General features: G+C 39.5%; 1 long non-coding RNA gene across 1 annotated transcript; it reads right to left on the reverse strand.

Moving 5' to 3' along the window:
• Positions 1–5,345: 5,345 nt before the first annotated feature.
• Positions 5,346–20,906, reverse strand: LOC108799350. The gene is made up of 3 exons (XR_001942025.1): positions 20,833–20,906; positions 18,855–18,857; positions 5,346–5,356 (listed from the first exon to the last, which is right to left on the reverse strand). It is a non-coding gene; the product is annotated as an uncharacterized LOC108799350 (long non-coding RNA).
• Positions 20,907–21,187: the final 281 nt, after the last annotated feature.

A 21,187-nucleotide genomic window follows, 5' to 3' on the forward strand; every position in this document is an offset into this window, starting at 1 on the left:
AAAAGTGCAGCCAGCTCACATTATTGCACATCTATAATGAATGATTTAGCTTCTGGGCGGTGTGAATTGTATGAATATGTATTGTGGGTCTCAGGCCCCTTGTCTCAGTACAGACAATCTGCTCCTTGTGGTCTTCGTTGAACTGCCCAAGTTTTATCCCACAAAAAAATATTTTCCTTTACTTACATCTGGAAGTTTATTTGACACCAAAAGGAAAGAATCTTATTGAGAATACTGGTTTACTGAATGCTTTAAGAATGTTCACTCAATATTTTGGATGAAGATTCACTTCAATTATCTAATCACGTTAAAAGCAAATTCATGTTTATTTAATTCACAAATAATTGAGTATTCGAACACAGCTACAATTTATTAGTGAAGATTCTCAACTTCTTTAGTAAATCAGCCTCTGTATCTTCACACAGACTTTGAAGAAGCTTTTTAATCATGGGGATGTGGTACTGTTGTAGACTAAAGTGTAGGAAGTATCCCTTAAGCAGCTCAGTGTAGCAAGAATAGCTTCACAGAAAAGGAAAACTACTCAGTGATTTATAGTTAATTAAAAATTGTATTATTATTAATAAAGAAGCTTTCACACCATCCAAACAGCAACATATGGAAACAAAGACAATCTAACCCAGCAACACTTGGAGGGTTATTTCTAAAGCAGAAGCGCATTAGATTTTAAAAATGTGTGCCAGAGTCATGACCACAGAATTCTAAAAATAATGCATATAGTCACTCATTGACACATCTCTTTTTTCCTGCATAAAAAAGCATTTCTAGTTGAATGTCTTTCATTCATATGTCACTAGTTAAAGTGTATGTATAGTGAACATCTTTGTTTTTAAGTTTTGGATACAGTAGGGATGGTGTAAAACCCCTCTTAGATTATTATGTGCTGTCTGCTCTCTTGGGAAGATTTCCCCCATTTGCTGTCTAGGATGTGTAACAGAAAGTGAAAGTTAATCAGTGCTTCCAGAAAATAGGGTCAGAAGTAAGTATTTTTCATGTTTTATTGAAAAACTGATTTTTGGCACCTTTTTTTTTCTATTGGGGAAGATGGGGGTTGTCATTAAAGCACATTTTGCTCAAAAACTTACACTACATAGACTAGAGAGAGCCTGATTGTTGCTGATGAACCAATCCATATGCCTTTTGTTTGAGTGTCTTTATTTACAAAGAGTTTAGGAAATTTTTATTCCTAAAAAAGTCAAGCTGGAGGTGATGTTTGATACGTTATACACTTGAAGGAATAGAAGGATGATATTACTTTACTGCAATCTTATTCATTGCTTGTATATGAGCTACATCAATTTCACTGCTGAAGACTTGTTGATATCAGCTTGACAATATATATTTATTATTTACCAGAATGCCATCCACAGATTAATTTTACGGTATACCACATTAAATTAGTACTGTATGGGCTCCTCATTAAACTCCTCCTTATTACATTTTACATTACTCCTATTATGTTCATAAATAATTCACATATTCAAAAGGACATAGCTCACTGCAAAGCCCACTTTCATAAATATGCAAGGCCATTAATAAGACATATTCCATTCAATGTCACTAGCATAAATCCATGTTGCAGGAACACATTGGTACCAGAGTGTGCACCACACCACCCTGAAAGCAGCTGTGGCTGTCTGAATACAATAGAGTTTTCTCCATCCATGCTATTTGCATGGATGAGGGAATTGAGTGATTTTCTTTCTATCTCTCGTGGACTGAAAGGCTGTAATCCAAGCTGTCTTTCCCAGCCTTACACTGCTTTTGCGTTGTTATTAGAAGACAACAGTCTGAGCGAACATGGCTTTTATTGAGCACTAAAACAATGTTTTAGTAGACACTACCGCATTTGTGATTCCAGTTATACAAGACCCAAAATCACTGGCTTGAGGTCAATATAAAGTCCAAGTTAACTTCAGGTAAATGGAACTTTAACAGCAAAAGAGAAGTGTTAGAATGTTTACATTTCAAGGATATGTACTTATTTAAATATTATTATCTTTGCAAGAAGATGATTGACATTTGAGATACCATTCATACAAAACAGCCAAACCCACATATAAAAACCCTCTAAACATCCAAATTCCTGTGCATTTCCAGAAGATATTCTTATCAATTAGCCATGACAAGCTTGTTTAGTACAAATTATGTTAATATTTCTGACAATATAAAGGTCTGACGAACCCCAAACCATGTGAAGGTAAGGGGGAGTTGTACTGAACCCAGTGCCACCCAGAATTTACAAGTCAATGGCAAAAATTATCAAATTTAAATCATGTGTGCTAGACACAGAGATGTATCTATGGAAAATAGTGCCTAGGCAAGCAATGAAATGACTCCCCTTTCCAAACATCTGACACCAATATTTTAGATAACTTTACCATACTATCAAATAAAAAGTGCAAGCCAAGTCTTTTGATTAAATTCTGGCACTACATGGAAATTATACCCACGCCTTCTGCTTTCAGTGATGCAGATTGGTCCCCCATTACCTCTATCCTATTTATATAGCCCTTTGCACTAATGCCATCACACACTGTTGCTTAACCCTAGAGAGAGTACACTGTGTCTGTGTGAGGGTCGGCCGAGGTTCAGCTCAATCATGGATTGCTGACACAGGTACGAGGTAGCCACGCACCGTCCACACAGGTCTGTGTGTAATGTGTAATTTATTTGATGAATGAATGTCCACTGAGTGTCAAGATGTTGTGCACCCAAGTCCATCCCTACTGCTGAGTGGCATGGCTCTGGTGCTCCTTCCAGTAGTGCCCAAGGCATATGACATACGTGCCATATCCTAATTGACAGAAAACAGCATCAAGTTAGAAGCAAAACAGAGCTGTTGTAAAACCCCATTAGTCAGACTGTTTAGAATGATTGCTAAAAGAGTCATGTCAAAAATTGGTTGCAAAACAGTCTAGAACTAATACACATCTGTGAATCTAGTTTTATTTGAACTGAAATTAAACTTTAGGTCACCTTAAGCTCTCAAATCTATTTATAATCAATACGTCTTACAGTAATGGAGCTACATTCATAAAAAGGTAATTACATTAATGTTTGGGAAGGTGCCAATCAGTTAGACACCAAGCACACCTATATTAGGAGGAGCAGAAGGCTAACACCTTAGATCTCCTAAGCAATATATGAATCCAATTTATATCATACTTGATCTCTAAACAATCATAATGGCATTCTGTGCAATAATATGTTGGTTGACAGATTGTGTAACCTTATTATCTGAAAATAAAAATATAGTTAGAATAATTAATAATATTGAAGGGGTATACGCTGGAGCATAAAAAATAGTTCAAAATCCCTTTGGCATACATCTTAGATCATTGGATTAGTTGTGTTCTGTCTGTAAATGCCCTGTTCAGGGACCTAAAAAGATGACTGAAATTGCAGCTCAGCAGCTATTGCTAATCATCAAAGCTATAAAGCAATGCTAAGGGTCATTTATGAGAGCTGGTGACTCAGATTGGACCTACTCTGCATAGAAACATAAAACCATGCGATGTTTCATTAGTGCTTTTCCACTTTTAATCCTTTTTCTTTGAATGTTGCAATTGTCTATTTTGAAATATCTTAGAATTATATTTTAAAATGAGAAAATCTTAAATCAGAAATTAAAGACCAGAAATTAAAGAATGTTTGTCTTTGTGAGGGTTACCACATTTAGACAACTGTGGTACATTTCTGTCTGGGCATGGCAGCGAGTGTCTCAGACATTTCTTAAAGGTCAGAATTGCAAAAGACAATGCTGTGAACGGTACGTGCTTCCTTTAAAACACATGGTGGTTGCTACTGTTTGTGTGTGTAAATGGTTTCCTGTGGAGTTAACCTGCCCCAGTGACGATCACTCTCAGTCTATTCTTGCTTGGATTGCTGCCCCGTGAGCTAGAAAGTCTCTTCACAAAGTGAGATTGAGAGAGCTATGTCCTCAGCTCATACTCATTCCCACAAACAAACAAAAAAACAAAAAAAGACACCTCTCACACTTCTGTTTATTAACCCTCTGCAAGGTTAAAGCACCTGAAGGAGAACAGACCATAACTACCAGGCCCCTAACGTGACTAAAGTCATAGCCAAAATTTCCAACACAGTTAAGGCTGGATGAGAACAAAAGAAAATTAAGACCGGGTTCACACCTGGGCGTTTTACAGTGCTGATCGACGCGCTGTAAAGCAGTGAAATCCCATACTTGCCTGTGGGCATGGTTCCCACCTGGGCGTATTTCAGCCTGTGGAAACGCACTAAAAAACGCCCTATGCACAAACAAGTCAAGGAGCTTCTTTGGGGCATTTTTCTGCGCCATTGGTAATCCCGATTGTGGCTCGGGGTTAACAAAGCGGTAACCCCGAGCCACACTCGGGAATACAGCGTAGGACTTACCTTGTCCGTGATCCCCGCTGCGTCCTCCGGCAGCTGCCGACTTCCGTCCCTTGCGAGCGGCTGCGTCACAGGGGGCGTAGCCGGCGGGAAGTTTTAAAGTGAAAAAAAATAATACTTTTTTTAAAAAAATAGAGAAAATAAGAAAAAAAATCATACCGCCAGTGAAACACGCCTTTCACTGAATGGAAAAACGTGCTAAAAAACGTGAAAAAAACAAGCTGAGAAACAAGCAGAAAAAATACGCCCAGGTGTGAACCCAGCCTAAAGCACAGCAGTAGAGGGAGAAGTGAGAAAGCACATGCTGCATTTTAGGAAACATGTTCACATTTATGTGAGTTTTTGCACATTTCCTTCCAACCAGCTTTTGTTATACCTAAAGCATGTAGAGGTCAAAACATCATAAATGCCCAGACCAAATTAAGAAATGCCAGTCTTTAAATCTATAACTAATTTGTCAGTCTGACAGCAGGATCTGAGAACTAGGAATGTTCTCAGGTGTGCATTTCTAGTTGCATACTGCAATGTTTATTAATGTTCTCATGGAATAGAGCATTATGCCTAAGGACTTAAATGTTGGAAATGCAACAACATATGCTAATATGCACTGATTGTATTACTGACATTCTGATGTGCTGTTATGCCCTTTGAGCTGTAGATGGCGCTGTAGTGCAATGCTAGTCTATGCTAATCTGTATGTTAGTTTTCTATATGCATACTTATCTATTATACTGTATATAGGAAGTTCTCTGTATGCTGTATTCTGATATAACGTTCTTCTAAGCAAGTAAAATGTAATTCAGAATTCCTTAAGATCTCAGTGCTTCATCTAAACACATAACCAATATTAAATAGGCATATTGCAATCACAGAATTGTTATTAAGGAAAACCAATTAATGTGCAGAATGCAGTAACTTGTAGTAAGAAGACTGTGATGACTGGATGCTATATGTTACTGCAAACAATTACTATGTAAAATACACTATAAAATAAAGCCCCCATATCCCCTTGAGAAGGATGATTTGACAACTTTTGCTGGGGAGAAAAGCCAAAGCTTTGTACTGCAGTGCACATGGTGTGTTCTATGTGTGTTGTACAGCTTCCTTAGGTACAACTACCTTAAAGTGACACTAAACTCAGGAGTTAAATCTTAAAAATGCATTCACATTCTACAGCGGAGTGAAACACAAAGAAGCTACATTTTTGTTAAAAGATAAGGTGCTTGAATCCATTTTAAACATTCAACTCCTGAGTTTAGTATCACTTTAATTGATGATCTTTTGGTACTGGAGAAGAGTTAGAGATACAATGGGGGTGATTTACTAACCTAAACACACGCACGCACTAGGTGCGTGTGATTTTTACACAGCAAAACGTATTTATCAACCAAAAAGTCTCTAAAAGCATATTTTCACTAATGCCATATATGGAAAAATCATGCACATGATGCATATATAATGCTGCTTCACAGTTTAGACAAAAATGGTTAGCTCATGCATTTACATTCCTGCATTCATCAACGCAAGCAACTCAACATAGAGCTAATTTACACAAGATCACCTTGCAAATTCATGCAGGGCTTTGCACAACACACCTGCTGGGTGTGTACACACTACAAAGGTGTTTAGATCCCACCCATAGATCATGCTGGGAGGGAACACACTACAGAGGTGTATACATGTTCGTGGTGTGTTTATAAGGTTAGTAAATCAACCCCAATGTATCAAAGCCTGTTATTGTATGTATCAAAAAAAAGTATTGGTTATTTTATGGACTTTAGTGTATTTGCACTGTAACCCCTGATGTAAACTATAATAAAATATATAAGAATAGACTTCCTTGACCATATTATAACACAAGACTTAGAGGGTTATTCACAAAAGGGTGAAGAGTTTGGAGAAGGCCACTTTAGGGCTCATAAGCAAGATTTTGTAGAAAAATGCCATGGGAAGCCGGACATCGGCATGGAGGACATTTACTAATGCATTTTGTGTTTTTTTAGCATGCAGTGGACAAGCTATTTCATGTGACTTTAAGGACAATATTAAAAATAAACAAATCCTTTAAATACTTTGCTTGGGGATACCTTAAAGCTGTACATGGTATTAAAAACAGTACAATATGCATGAACAAACTCAGCAACAGCGAACACTGTCAGCCGACTGACTGTTGGCTGTGGAATTGATTTGCTTTCTTACACGATTAGCTTGGCTTACATACAGCAGTAACACCCCAACCTGATTTATTTAATTTTGAAAAAAAGGCCTTTTACAGGCAGCTTTAGCAGTGGCATATGCTTTTTCATCCAACAGTAACAGACCTGCTTTGAAAAAAATCATGCACATGATGCATATATAATGCTGCTTCACAGTTTAGACAAAAATGGTTAGCTCATGCATTTACATTCCTGCATTCATCAACGCAAGCAACTCAACATAGAGCTAATTTACACAAGATCACCTTGCAAATTCATGCAGGGCTTTGCACAACACACCTGCTGGGTGTGTACACACTACAAAGGTGTTTAGATCCCACCCATAGATCATGCTGGGAGGGAACACACTACAGAGGTGTATACATGTTCGTGGTGTGTTTATAAGGTTAGTAAATCAACCCCAATGTATCAAAGCCTGTTATTGTATGTATCAAAAAAAAGTATTGGTTATTTTATGGACTTTAGTGTATTTGCACTGTAACCCCTGATGTAAACTATAATAAAATATATAAGAATAGACTTCCTTGACCATATTATAACACAAGACTTAGAGGGTTATTCACAAAAGGGTGAAGAGTTTGGAGAAGGCCACTTTAGGGCTCATAAGCAAGATTTTGTAGAAAAATGCCATGGGAAGCCGGACATCGGCATGGAGGACATTTACTAATGCATTTTGTGTTTTTTTAGCATGCAGTGGACAAGCTATTTCATGTGACTTTAAGGACAATATTAAAAATAAACAAATCCTTTAAATACTTTGCTTGGGGATACCTTAAAGCTGTACATGGTATTAAAAACAGTACAATATGCATGAACAAACTCAGCAACAGCGAACACTGTCAGCCGACTGACTGTTGGCTGTGGAATTGATTTGCTTTCTTACACGATTAGCTTGGCTTACATACAGCAGTAACACCCCAACCTGATTTATTTAATTTTGAAAAAAAGGCCTTTTACAGGCAGCTTTAGCAGTGGCATATGCTTTTTCATCCAACAGTAACAGACCTGCTTTGATTGACAGATAGAAATTGGCCAGTAGTTTGCTGTGGCTGTTGTTGTTCTCACTGATGCAAAACTGTTTTGCCACTGGCCAATTTCTGTTAAGCTTTCACTAAGGATTAAGAGCAGTGTAAAAGTGGCCAACTGCAGGACATTTTTAATGATAGATACAGATTCTCCTGTGATCTCAGAATGGTAGGCAGATCCTTGACTCCTGGGGTTTACAGAAAGGCAGTTGAATTACACTCAACCCCCTACCTGTGAGTCAAGGGAGTCAAGGATCTGCCTCCTATCCTTAGCTCATAGGAGAATCCGACTCTGTCATTACAAATGCCCTGAAGTTGGCCAATTTTCACTGCTGTTGATCTGCAATCTCTTAATCCTTTATTCTTAGTAAGAGCTTAACAAAATTGGCCAGTCCCTAACGTTTCATCAAATTCATATGCAATATGGTATATTGGTATGGTATGGTAAATTGTTTTACTGTTTTATTTTTTAGTCCTGACTATAATAAATTCAAAAGAGTATGCACACACCACTACTGTCAAATAACATGTACTCCAACTCCCTCCCATGTCTCCCTCCAACTCCCCTCCCATCCATTCATAGACTTTTCTGTAAAGAAAAAACCCTTTCCAAGTCTGCAATTTACGCCCATTGTCTAAATACCTTGTGGTGTCTCTTCTAATCATGGAGACTGATTATCCAGTGATGTAGTGTGTGCCCACATTAATAGGTCCCCTCTACTGCTATCATAACATTCCTTCATTTCTGAAGCCTGAAAACTAAGGATGGGCCGAGTGTTCGATTCGAACATGAGTTCGAATCGAACATCGGCAGTTCGAGCGCTTGCCGAGCGCCGAACTTTATGGGATGTTCGCGGTCTGTTCGACCACGTACATTCCATAATACAAAATGCCCGCTGAAGCTCTGATTTGTTAAAGTCTTGAACCTGACCACAGTTCAGGTGCAAGACTTTGCCCAATCAGGGCTCAGCGGAAGAGGGGCCTGGAGGAGAAATGCTGATTGACAGCCAGCTATTGCATTTTACAATGCTATTGCATTTTACAATATCCAAAAGCAGGCTGGGTATGGCTCCCAGCCTGCAGACAAAGTGAAGGCAGGGGGGCGGGGAAGAGGAGCCACGGCCAGACCGAAGAAGAGAAACCGACGGACCGCCAGGACATCGAGCGGACAGAGCAGGGGACCGGAGGCCGGGACAGCAGCGGAGGTAAGGGGGGCAGTGCACAGTATTTATTACATGTATCGGCAACTCTATGGGGGTCGAACATTCGACCCCCATACACTTGCATTTAGTTCGAGTTTGTATTCGAACTTTTCGGCCATTCGAATGTGTGAATACGAACCTAACAGGGGGATGTTCTGCTCATCCCTACTGAAAACCTGTGATGGATTCAATACAAATTAGTAAGCTAAACTTGAAATTGTAGTCCATAATGGGAGGGAGCTTGGAACAGTGACTACTTTACAACACACACAGGGACCATAGGGAACAAAAGTAGCCACCTTCTAGAAGGAAGGACAGTGTCAGCATGAGTTCAGAGATGATTTGAGCATCTAAAACTGAGTGATACACAAATAAGATACATTCTTAATAATAGTTCCGGTACTTCAATATCACTTTAGCAGTCTGACCATTGGTACCCAACATTTCCAGGTGTGTTGGATGCCGAAGCTCCCACTGCCCTGTGGTTCCACCAGCCAGCTGATATGCTGCTACTGTATCCTGTAGTCATATCGACCACGTACATTCCATAATACAAAATGCCCGCTGAAGCTCTGATTTGTTAAAGTCTTGAACCTGACCACAGTTCAGGTGCAAGACTTTGCCCAATCAGGGCTCAGCGGAAGAGGGGCCTGGAGGAGAAATGCTGATTGACAGCCAGCTATTGCATTTTACAATGCTATTGCATTTTACAATATCCAAAAGCAGGCTGGGTATGGCTCCCAGCCTGCAGACAAAGTGAAGGCAGGGGGGCGGGGAAGAGGAGCCACGGCCAGACCGAAGAAGAGAAACCGACGGACCGCCAGGACATCGAGCGGACAGAGCAGGGGACCGGAGGCCGGGACAGCAGCGGAGGTAAGGGGGGCAGTGCACAGTATTTATTACATGTATCGGCAACTCTATGGGGGTCGAACATTCGACCCCCATACACTTGCATTTAGTTCGAGTTTGTATTCGAACTTTTCGGCCATTCGAATGTGTGAATACGAACCTAACAGGGGGATGTTCTGCTCATCCCTACTGAAAACCTGTGATGGATTCAATACAAATTAGTAAGCTAAACTTGAAATTGTAGTCCATAATGGGAGGGAGCTTGGAACAGTGACTACTTTACAACACACACAGGGACCATAGGGAACAAAAGTAGCCACCTTCTAGAAGGAAGGACAGTGTCAGCATGAGTTCAGAGATGATTTGAGCATCTAAAACTGAGTGATACACAAATAAGATACATTCTTAATAATAGTTCCGGTACTTCAATATCACTTTAGCAGTCTGACCATTGGTACCCAACATTTCCAGGTGTGTTGGATGCCGAAGCTCCCACTGCCCTGTGGTTCCACCAGCCAGCTGATATGCTGCTACTGTATCCTGTAGTCATGTAGTGGCTGACAGGTAGAACCATAGTCTACAGTGAGGGACTGAACACCCGACACACCTGAAAGTGTTAGAAGTCAGCAGCAGCCATTGTTCTTTAGGAGAATGAAAATTAGAATCGCCACCCTCCAAACTGGTAAATATTACTACAACCCCAATTCCCAAAAAGTTGGAATGCTGTGTAAAAAAAACTACCTAAAAACAGAATGCAATTATTTGCAAATCTCATAAATCCATATTTTATTCACAATAGAAAAGAGAACACATTTTAAATGTTTAATAAAAGTTGGTAAAGTAAGTGGTACTAACAAGGAAGAGCTAGAAGAACATTTTGCAATTAGGTTAATTGTCAACAGGTCAGTAACATGATTGGGTATAAAAAGAGTATCTCAGAGAGTCAGAGTGTCTCAGAAGTAAAGATGGGCAGAAGTTTGCCAATCTATGAAAAGCTGTTTCTAAATATTGTTGAACAATTTCAAAATAATATTCTCAACGTAAAATTGCAAAGACTTCAAATATATGCTAATCTGTGGTACATAATATTCAGAGAATCTGCAGAAATCTCTGTGTGCAAGGGATGAGGCCGAAACATAATATTGGAGGCCCAGCACTGCAATAAAAACAGGCATGATTCTGTGATGGACATCACTGCATAGCTCAAGAATACTTCCAAAAAACACTGTCTGTAAACACAGCTCGCCGTGCCATCCAAAAATGCAAGTTGAAGCTCTATCATGCAAAGAAGATGCATATCTGAACATGATACAGTAACGTCGCCATCTTTTCTGGGTCAAAGCTCATTTTAAATAGACGCAAAGTGGAAAACTGTTCTGTGGTCAGACTAATCGAAATGTTACATTCTTTTTGGCAACCAACGGTACTACATCCTCTGGACCAAAGAGGAGAGGGACCTCCCGGCTTGTTATCAGCTCTCAGTTCATGAGCCTTCATCTCTGATGGTATGGGGGTGCATTAGTGCATATGGAATGGGCAACTTCCACATCTGGAAAGGCACCATCAATGCTGGAAGATATGTCCCCATCCAGGTGACGTCTTTTTCAGGGAAGGCCTTGTATAATTCACCATGACAATGCTAAACCACATACTGCATCTATGACAGCATGGCTTTGTAGTAGAAGAGTCTGCCTGCAGTCCAGACCTTCCACCAATTGAAAATATTTGGCACATCTTGAAACAAAAAATACGACAAAGAAGACCCAGGACTGTTGAACAGTTAGAATCCTATAGCAGGCAAGAATAGGACAACATTCCTCTCTGAAAACTCAAGTGGTTTCCTCAGTTCCCACGTTTACAGTGTTCCCCAGTGTTGTTAAACGAAGAGGGGATGCTACACGGTGGTAAACATGGCCCTGTCCCAACTTTTTTGAGGCATCTTCTTGCCATTCATTTCAAAATTACCTTTTTTTCTGCTTACAATGGTACATTTTCTCAGTTTAAACATTGAATATGTTTTCTATTTTCTATTTTGAATAAAATATGAGTTTATTAGTTTTACAAATCATTGCATTCTGTTTTTATGTAGATTTTACACAGCGTCCCAACTTTTTCGGAATTGGGGTACAACAATATTCCTTTACATGCTCCTTCAGTTTCGTTTTTTTGTTTAGTGACAAGTTTGTTTTAGGTTATAAAATAATTCATGGTGAATAAAGTGGTGTAATAAACCAAAAGGAGTCTGAGACTCAACGATTATAACTAAATAAAACCTTTTTTGGTAAGGAGGTCCACAGATAGACTAAAGAAAGGTTAGAACTCCTGTTAGGTTTTACTGCTATCCAGGGCTTCATTAGATAGATTTCTTTTCACTATCTGTTCTGGGAATGCCAGGCCTTTGGCATAGCAGCCACATGGTCTGGCAACTCCCACCAACAGTAGAGCTGTAAGCAACACATGGATCTGTGCTCCCTAACACACAGCACAGTCTGTCTGTCTGTCATCAGCAACTGGAGGATAGACGGACACTCCTCTCTCTCTCTCTGTGATGCAGGCACACACAAAAAACAAGAAATAACATTTAACAATATACACATTTGGTATTCAGAAAACCGCAGCTATCTTTAAACTGAAATATATAGTACTGAGCTGTCTAAACTGCTATCTCTAACTTTAAAGACTGTGTTGCTAATGTCTCAGTCGCAAAGATTTCCCAACTTGTTATACTATTGGCCAGTAGCAGTAGTCTAGGCTAGCCATCATTGGGGCCCATACTGTGTTGCTGAAGTGAACTGTAGAAATGAAAACAAATGACCAGAGGCCCCTCACCAACTCCTGGGTCAGTCTCACAATTGCAGCATTCATCAGCAAGAGTCAGGCATTCCCTTCCTGTCAAGCTGACCTATTTGATCCTGGTAACAGAAGTTGCACTCTGGAGATGATCTCTGGTTATAGGAAGATGCTGAAGGTCACTCTGTAGATCCCCCACGACCAGTCAGGATTCCTAGGCCACCACGGGTCTCTCAATGACCGGATGCAGATGCTTGTTCAGGCTACGATATCCCTTCAGTAATGCATCACACTGCGTCCGACTGAAACAATCGTCCGAAAGGTGTTGATGCAGCAGACCGGGCTAGATTCCTTCTCTGAATCTGTTCTAGAGTGAGCACACAGCCGTACACATCTCCATACAGAGTCTCATGCTCCCCTCTGCCAGCGCAGCCATGATCACAAATCTGTCCAGCTATCTTGCCTCTCCCTGGACAGATGCGCTCAACAACTTACAGCCTAGCACATTTCTTCTCTCCCAGCGCACAGCCTTCTGGGAATCATAGTGCTCACAGCCCCTCACAGCACAGCCTCCTCCTAAAGCCACACTGCAACTCCCACAAGTCTCTTTGTATCACAGGCTGCACAGTGTCATTTAGCCATTTACAAGCAGAATTAAAGCTGATTGTGTAGCAACTCATATAGGGGCTACACTAACTTACTGTCATGCTGACATAGGTTTACCCAGACAGGAAGTGAGAGAAAATCTTCAACAGGGACACAAACAAACATAAAAAGGTTATTCAGGTCTAAGATTCTCCCACTTTACTATATCTAAAAAAAGTATATTTGTCCTATCTTCTTGCATAGTGAAACTATTGTCATCGGAGAGGGAACATTTCAATAATGGAGCCCCAAATAGCAGCAAAAACCTGACAAAGGTTTTAGCCTTCTTTACTCTATCCAAAAATAAAAAATAAAGTAATTTTTGACTGGACAAACATTTTAAGGTATTTTTATTTTAACAAATCAACTTTAGAACTAATCATCAACTAGGTCTTTCTTTATATTGTATTGTTCTGATAGATCACACCAATGTTAATGATTACTTGAAATAAAAAGAGGGAAAGCTCCCTTCATGCAGTGCAACTTGATATGAAATTATTGTGCAGATCAAAAAAGACTGAAATCCACTTCTACAAACACCAGGAGATCACATGTAATTTTTAATCAGTTCGGAGAAATATGCCAGTAATGGAGGACACTGAGGGCACTTATATTATCACTTTATAGCACACAGTTCTGATCAATCGGAGAGCAGTGTTCATCTAGAAAAATGCATGGCAATGCTTATTTGTATTCCAAACTGCAGCAGATATAATACCTTTGAAAAAGACTATTTATCAATCAACTTATTGGCAATGATCACATTTGCTAACATAAATACTTTTCCAAAAATGGTTCAATTTTAGCAAAATTAAAAATTTTGATAAAGTGTATCTATAGGCAACCAACATTTAATTTTACTTTTTGATTTTGTTGGTATCTGTGTTCTCACTTTGAAGACTCATCCTTGCTATTTGTCCTGAGGGCTATTGCAAATGGAAAAGAAAGGGATGGGAACAAGAACATAAGGGAAATCTTTTGAGGAGGACACCTGTTTGAATGACTACTGGTTAAGAAGGGATTCTTCAAATCACTTTGTAGAGAACTCCTATAACGTCTTGCTCTGTGTCCAGGACAGGTACTGGAGAAAAATCTTTTCAATGGGACACAGAAGCCTAGAAAAAAACCTGAAGGGGGTTTTAACCATTCACTGTGCTATCCAAAACTTAAATATATGGCCATTAATTTCAATTGGCTGCCTAATGCACCAAAATATACCAAAAAATTTACATGCGCTATTTTATTTAACACAGAGCACCACAACGCCTGGTAATGCTTTACCATGCCCTCTGGTGTACTGAAACAAAATTGCATTGGGGTGACATTGGGAATGAATGGCACTGCAGCACACCAATGCATGTGAATGTAAAAAAAGAGCTGGCCCTGACTTTATAGATATATATAATTAGGGTTGCACAGATACCAAGTACAGTACTCAAATACAATGTAACATGTACCGATACTTTTGAGCTCTAAGACTACACTAGAGAAAAATTCAAAAGTTAGGAGGCAGCTGTCATTTGTAAGGAGCACATGGAGCTCCCGGGATCAGTACATCTCTGCTTTAATGTAGGATTTTGTTTTTATAAATATAAATAAAGGGATGTACAGATACCAGTTTTGCGAGTACGAGTACTGGTACTTGCCGAGTACTTACAAGTACGAGTACTGATACATTTTTGTTTATTGTCATGTGACAGTTTTTCTAAAACAATACAGACTAATGATTTCAGGACAGTGGTGGAGGGCCAGAGCCAGCCCCCAGCTGCAACCGCTGCAATCCTGGTAGTTCTCATAAAAATGCCAAGTATCGGCACTGGTACTCGAAAAGTATCTGTGCATCCCTATAAATGTATATATATGGGGGGCCAGCTCCTTTTTTACATTCACATGCATTGGTGTGCTGCAGTGCCATTCATTCCCAATGTCACCCCAATGCAATTTTGTTCCTTCTGTTACATTCTCTATAGTTAAAAAATATAAAGAATACAATAAAAAAAAGTCCCTCAATGTAATCTAGTACCAATCACATTTTCCATTGATGTAATCCTTGTCAATCACAAAGATCTGCCCCCCTCACGTTGTTACCCACTGCGCTCCCACCACTAATTGACAGATCCCTGGTGTTGCATTAATACGTGCAGTTACAGGGATCCTGGATGATGTCATTGATCAATCATTGTCAGACGGTGATACATGATAATTGCCAATAATTACATCGCTGGCCATTGTGATTGATGTGGATTACGTTGCTGGACCATGTGAATGACGCTGGATAACATTGGGAGACATTTTTATGATTTGTTATTACATATATGGTGTGTTTATTTAGATACATGTAACTCTTAAGGAATGGGTAAGGGGTACTAATTAGTACCTCTGATTTAATTCCCCTAGGAAGGGTCAGTCATCTGGAGGCCCTCTTATTGTAAAGGAGGCTTCTAGATTCTGCTATAATTCCCTCCCCCCCCAAAAAAAACCATCATCCTACTTGGGGCATAAGATGTGGTACAGGAAGGATGGAAGTCAGAACACTCACTGTCCATTGCTTTCCTAGCCACACAAGGTTAAGGGCCTGATTGGGATTTTATGGGGAACCCTGAACCATTATTTAAAAAAGTGTACTGTTCCTTAAAAAAAAAATGGAACAGAGTTCCCCTTAACATCCCAACAAGACCCTTATCCAGGTAAATAAGGACATGGATGGCCCAGATTGCATCTTTAAGCTTATGTTAGCCAATAAAAGGTATCAGTTAAAATAGAAACATACTGTTTGGCATTATGGACATAGGAGCAGCCTACCCAAAAACAAGTAAAACACCTGTACAAGGTACATCTAAAGGAAATTTATAGTGGTTTTGTACATATGTTTTTCTTTGTCATAGTTGGGACAAAAAAATGCATGAAAAAAAGCATAGGATATCAGTACACCTGCGATATAATTCATATGTGATACGGGATGTCCAGGTGGTAAGAATCAAATACACTCATCTATGGAGGTATATTGGTTTAAATTACATCTATTTACATGTTATCTATATAGGTTTTGTTCATTTGGCTCTGCTTTGATCGCCCTGGACTTGGGTGTTTTTACTGCACGCATCTTCCCGGTTCTCCCCTCCCTCACCCCTGTTTGTGGGTATCGGATGCATTTAGATGGTGATAAGAATATGCATGTTTTGTGCTCATTCATATGTTGTATGGCATTAACATGTAATTGTACAATTGTGCATTCACAGGACTTTTAAAGAAGCAGTAGCGCAACACGTCGAGTCTTTATGTCATATGAACAAGTGTATGGCCCATATTATGTAATATGTCTGTAACTCAATAAGGTGGACAGACGTATTATTGATTTAAAGAAATGTTTTAATATGTATTAATAAAAGATTATTTTATCTAGACATGAGTCTGTACAAAGTTTGTGGCACCTACGAATCCCCATATTTTGCTATATGTTGTTATATTGAATTTGTAAGGCGTCTCTGCTTCGTACATTTAAAAAGTAAATTATTAATGATTGTATTATAATATTTTGTATTTTTTGTGAACAGCACAACATTTTCCTACTGTTTACAACTCAGGGTAAAATGTACACAGCTGTCTCAAACAGGTGTCTCTTCCCATATGAGACGGTTCAGTCTGAAGTTTCAATTGGACATAGCCAGCCACCAAGCAGGCTGATGATATTGTGCTCTGGTAATTCTTTCTTATATATCAAATGTTTAATTGTAAAACAAAGATTGCATAGATGTAGCAAAAAAAAACTGATACAAGACAACAGTTTAAAAACTTAAATAAAACTAAAAAAAAGTAAAAGCTGACATGAAAACATATAAGTTTTGCTTTTAGAATCATGAATAGTAGTCATAACTGTAGGTGTACAGTATATGAATGTAGGAAATAAAAAAAACATCTCCATCTTCAATGTTCCTGGCTGTTTTTTTTTTCAATCAGGAGTTTAAAATGATTTTCTGTCGCACGGGGCTGATTGAGATTTAAAGGCCTTTATTGCTTGTAAGGTCACTGCATTAGGACAGAGAAGTAATTCTCTCAACCAGTTAATCCTGCAGGAATTTGATATTGTAGTTCTCTAATCCCAAAAGGTTTTTTCCCTAACATTTACTGAGCAGCTCAGCCATCGGTATTTTGACATCTAATATCCATGGCATTGAAATGGAAAACAATGATTTTCTTGCTACTATTTTGGAAAAGAAGGCACATTATTTAATAAAGCTTTTGAGCGGTTTATAAATTGCTCTCTTATTGAAGGTTACGAGTATTTGGCTTCACATCAATCAAGTGCTCATATGGAGTTGAGAACAGGCCTAAAGCCTATTTGGAGTTTTTCAGAGCTAACAGTATGTATCTTCTTCAATCAAGTCAAGACATTAAAGAAATGTTGACTTCTGCCAGAAAACTACTGTATAATTTTTGTCAACCATTTTGCACCAGGATTGTCATAATCCAGGTACTTTTAGGAACCCAAAATAGTCCTACTGTTTAGTGAGCATAGACACATAACATGTAAGAGGTACTTACCTCCAAGAGCTCTGGCTCAGCTGATCGCATGTGAAACCCATCCAACAAATTAAAGATGAGTAACCAAATTACTCCACCTCATGTCATATTGTGCATCAAGTAGCATTCTTAGAGCTATAATGATGCAGCTGTGACTCTGCCGGTCAAAATAGATGAAGGGCACTGAAGATGAGAGGGCAGAGAATAAAAGGGGGCACTTAAGATGGGTGGGTATTTAAGAGGTAGGAGCACTGACCCTCATCTTTCTCCACTTACCATCCTAGTGTGATTTCTATGTGGTCCCTGGCTCCCAGAAAAAAAGCAAGCAAACATGGGAAACATTTACATATGTTAAGAATATATAAATATTTAAATGTCCATAGCCTGGCCAATGTTACGATTTAAAGTATGCGTCAGGGCAAAATAGAAAAAAACATATTCCAAAGATCTCTGCATTACTTGCACATTTGCCTATGCCTTGGAAACACTGCAAGAACACAAAAAATAGCTGTTGATGTGCCAGATAGCTAGTGTGCCAACTTCCTGCTTCAGCTAACCACACAGTTTCTTTGCTGCTCTAAAATCACAAGCAGTGTTGTCAGCCTGCCTGCTGGTTTACAAAAATCTGCCTACACCTTACCCCTTTCTGTTCCACTCTATATCCATACATTGATTTCATAACAAACAAAACAATGCTGCAACTTGATTCCCAAGAGCCTACACACTTTGTATAGTGAAATGCCTCTTGTGAAATACAGTTCTGAGGGTGTGCTTAGGTCAATGACTCAAACAGATGTCCCTTACTACAGGAACAAGATGAAAAAAAATATGAATTATTATAATTATACAGAATATACAGGATTATATAGCGCCAACAGTTTGAGCAGCGTTTTACAGTATAAAGGAAGACAGTACAGTTACAATAAAGTTCAAGACAATAGGGTTAGGAGGGCCCTGCCCATGAGTGTTTACAATGTGAAATAATGCTAGTACAGTATATGCTCTAGAGGGAGTGGAAGGTTTGAGGACACAGTACATTTGGGACATTCTGATACAAATCTTTTAAATCTACTTTACAAAATCTGACATTTTCCTATTCTCCCCCTCCCAGACAATGTAGCTCACAGTGGGAGGGTTTCAGAATCTGTCAATCCAAAAAACAGGGCAGAACTAGGTGTGGTCAGGTGCTGATTGACAGGCTACAGGTTTGTGAACCAGCATTGACCCCTCAACATCGTCTCATAGCACTGTAGTGCAACCAGGTACAGTCTTTATGAGGGCAACTCTGCTCTGAATTAAGTAGTAGTTTAGCATTGTTGCCACATTATCACAGGAAGCTGCATTCGGTAGACATCACTGGCAGTCTCAACTCAATCATTTTCAATTTGTGGGACTTCACAGGAGAACCAGGAGAAAACTGCAAGTGCAGATGCATGTATATTTAAGTGCTGCAGCTCAATTTTTTTGGAATGTGTGGCCAGAGTTTTACTTTAACCACCTTGCAATTAAATGGCCAGACAGCGGCTTCTTGGCTGCTGGTGGGCGTTTTTAAAATGGCTGTTTACATACAAGCATTCTGGTGTCTGTAGAGACGCCTGGTCGCTTGTAATATATATGCGTGCGGCTGTGCGCACCCCCCCTTCCATCGCAGGCACCGCCCGCGATGCCGAACGTTGAGAGCGGCTCTGTGACTGTAGATCAAAGGGAGATCAGTACATGATTTCCCTCTGATCTCCTCCCCGTTGTTGGAATGCAGTAAGTGATGTTTTTTACATCACTTCCGCATTTATTTGTCATTCTCCAGCTACAGAAGCCAGGGAGAAGCTGGTGAAGCAGATCTCTGCTTCATCAGCTTCTCTGGGGGTCCCCAGCTAGGTGACATTAGGGGTCTTGGAGACCCTGATGTCTTCATAAAGAGGACCTGTCATAGTAAATTGGCTATCACACAGGGTTGTGATAGCAATGAGGTTAAGTGAAAAAAAAAGGTTTAAAAAAATTCAAGATACAAAAAATAATAATTAAAAAGTCACAATTAAAAGCAATTACAAAAAAAACAAAAAAATTGTTTAAAAGTCCCCCGCCCCCACATACACATGTAAATATGCGTTGTGTGCACCTACGTGCAAAAACGACGATTGCACCCACCACTGTTAACACTAAACTGATGAGTGGTAACAGCTTTTAAAGCATCGCATATGGCCAATTTTGGTTGTGGTAGTTTTTTGCGATTTTGCGGGTATGCGCAATTTTAAAACTTGACATCTTTGGTGTCTATTTACCCGACGTGACCCCGTCTTTTTTATTTTAACAAAAAATTTGGCTAATAATAAATGTTTCCTAACATAACAAGGGAAAACAGTTTTTTTTTTCAAAATTTTCGATATGTATATACACAGTAATATAGTAAAAAATAAAAACCCCAGTGGTGATTTAATACCTCCAAAGGAAAGCTCTACTTGTCCCCAAAAAATGGTATACATTTCAACAAAGTATCATAGTGGCCTGGATAGGAAGGGGGTGTAAACACCCCTGTCAGCAAGTGGTTAAGCCTTAGGTGGTGATATACTGTTTTGATGCATTACTAATAATTTTTTTATGGCAAAGTTTGTCAGTTTTTATTGCTGCTTGTGACCCCACTAGATGATTCGCCTGCTTCATTTTCCTGCTGAGCATTGTCACTACAACTGAAAGTGAGCAAAATTCTACATTTCTACATAAACACATGATACAAATGTTATAAATTGAGTTGCATTTCAGTGAGTAAAATAAGCATTTGATCCCCTACCAACCAACAATAATTCTGGCTCCCACAGACTGGCTAAGTGGTACACAGATTTACGAAGGTGCTCCTAAAGACAACTTGTTATGTATATAAAAGACACCTGTTCACAGAATCTCTTTCTTCCATTCAAACCTCACCACCATGGGCAAGACCAAAGAGCTGTCAAAGGACATTAGGGACAAGATTGTAGACCTGCACAAGGCTGGAATGGGCTACACGACTATCAGCAAGAAGCTTGGTGAGAAGGAAACAACTGTTGGACAGATTATTGGCAAATGGAAGGAATATAAAATAACTATCAAATCGCCCTCGGTCTGGAGCTCCATGCAAGATTTTGCCTCATGGGGTAAGGATGATCATGAGAAAAGTGAGGGATCAGCCCAGAACTACACGGGAGGAGCTTGTGAATGATCTCAAGGCAGTTGGGACCACTGTCACCAAACACACCATTGGTAACACTATATAGCACCATGGATTGAGATTCTGCAGCGCCCGCAATGTCCCCCTCCTCAAGAAGGCACATGTACAGGCCCATCTGAAGTTTGCCAAAGAACATTTAAATGATTCAGAGAAGGATTGGGAGAAAGTGCTGCGGTCAGATGAGACCAAAATTGAGCTCTTTGGCATTAACTCAACTCGCCGTGTTTGGAGGAAGAAAAATGCTGGCTATGACCCTAAGAACACCATTCCTACAGTCAAGCACGGAGGTGGAAACATTATGCTTCGGGAATGTTTCCCTGCTGAAGG

This window comes from Nanorana parkeri, unplaced genomic scaffold (genome assembly GCF_000935625.1).
Source record: "Nanorana parkeri isolate BGI_ZX_2015 unplaced genomic scaffold, ASM93562v1 scaffold3, whole genome shotgun sequence".
NCBI lineage: Eukaryota > Metazoa > Chordata > Amphibia > Anura > Dicroglossidae > Nanorana > Nanorana parkeri.